A 1834-nucleotide genomic window follows, 5' to 3' on the forward strand; every position below is an offset into this window, starting at 1 on the left:
CAGCAGCTTTTCGGTTCCTTGTTCACACTGTTCCCGGGTGGCGGCTGCAAGCAACAGATCATCAACATATTGTAACAGAGTTACCTCAGGAGTAGAAAGGCGGTAGGCACTCAGGTCCTGGTGCAGGGCCTCTTCGAAGATAGTTGGTGAATTCTTGAATCCTTGGGGAAACCGCGTCCAGGTGAGTTGTCCGCTAAGCCCGTTCTCAGGGTCAGACCATTCAAAAGCGAACAAAGACTGGCTATCTTCATGTAGTCGCAGGCAGAAAAAGGCATCTTTTAAGGTCGAGCACCGTATACCACTTTCTATCGGGGCTGAGAGTACTGAGGAGGTTATAGGGGTTGGGCACAGTGGGGTGTATGTCCACGACCCGACTATTAACCTCCCTCAAGTTAACAGCCTCTGGATGTGGGGTTTGATGCCATCGCGTGCCTCCTTGGTCATATAGTATTGACGAACTTGTACTGGGTGGTCGCGGGCTTTAAAGTCACTACCACCGGAGGCCGTTGTGCCGCCAGGCCTGGTCCTGCTTATTCCTCCTATGCCAGGGGGAAATTCTCTAGCCACCTGTTTCCCTCCAAGGAGGGGGTCTGGCTAGGGGCCTCATACAGCTTGTATTCATCATCGGTAGACAGAGTAAGCATAGTTACAACTGGTGAGTCAACAAGGGGGTTATTGAAGGTCACCTCAGGCCTGCCAGGTTTAAAATGTATACTAGCTCCCAGCTTGGTGAGTAAATCTCTTCCTAGTAGTGGGGCAGGGCACTCTGGGATGACTAGGAAGGAGTGTTGTACAGTCCCTCGTCCTAAGTCCATGGTTCTCTTGGTGGTCCAGGAGCGGTGTTGACAGCCGTTTGCCCCTTGAACCAAAGATTTACGGCTCGAAAGGGGTCCCAAGGGGCCCTCAAGGCCGAATAGATGGCTCCCGTGTCCACCTTAAAATCAATGGGAGTCCCCTCCACATTAAAGGTTACCCTGAGTTCGGGGAGGAGATCCTAACTCCGACGGCCCTAATTATCTAAAGCAAGGAAATCCACAGTCTTTTTTTTTTTTTTTATCTTTGGACAATCTTTAGCCCAATGTCCATCTTCTTTGCAATAGACACATTGGTTAGGACCTAGTCTCTGGCGTGGGCCCAGGAGTTTGCCTCTTCCTGCTCTATCTTGTCTTCCAACAACAGTGGTTAGAATTTTTGCCAATTCCCTATTTCTACGTCTGTCCCTCAGACTTTCTTTTTCCTCTTGTTCTTTTTCTAATCTCTACTCCCTTACTCCCTTTCTTCCGCAGTCTCCCTTTTGTAGAACACTTTCTCAGCCTCCTTAACTAAGTCCCTAAGGCCCATATCCTGCAATCCATCCATCTGCTGGAGCTTCCTCCAAATGTCAGTGGCCAACTGACCTATGAAAGCCATTGCCAAAGCCCACCTATGCTCATCAGACTCAGGATCAAAAGCGGTATATAGCCTATAGGCTTCCATTAGTCGTTCTAAAAATCTGGATGGGGATTCCTCGGACCCTTGGGTCACCTCTCTTACCTTAGCCAAATTGGTAGGTCGGTGTGCCGCCGCAAGGAGACCTGCCATCAGTCTGGCGATAAAGCAAGAGTCGCTGCCTACCTGTAGGCGTTATTTGGGTCCCAGTTAGGTCGTCGCAAGGGGAAAGTCTCATCTATAAGATTTGGTAGCTGAGTGGGTCATCCATCAGGGCCAGGGACCAGTTTTCTGGATTCAAGAAGAATGCGATCCCTTTCCTCAGAAGTGAAAAGGACAGAGAGGAGCTGCTGACAATCATCCCAGGTAGGCTGATGAGAGAACATAAGGGACTCAAGATCGGCTA

General features: G+C 49.8%; 1 pseudogene; it reads right to left on the bottom strand.

Moving 5' to 3' along the window:
* The window catches only part of LOC105854528, a 97953-nt pseudogene that overhangs the window by 2539 nt on the left and 93580 nt on the right, over positions 1–1834 (bottom strand).

Source organism: Condylura cristata, unplaced genomic scaffold, assembly GCF_000260355.1.
Source record: "Condylura cristata isolate star-nosed mole 26May11 unplaced genomic scaffold, ConCri1.0 scaffold00049, whole genome shotgun sequence".
Classification (NCBI taxonomy): Eukaryota; Metazoa; Chordata; class Mammalia; order Eulipotyphla; family Talpidae; genus Condylura; species Condylura cristata.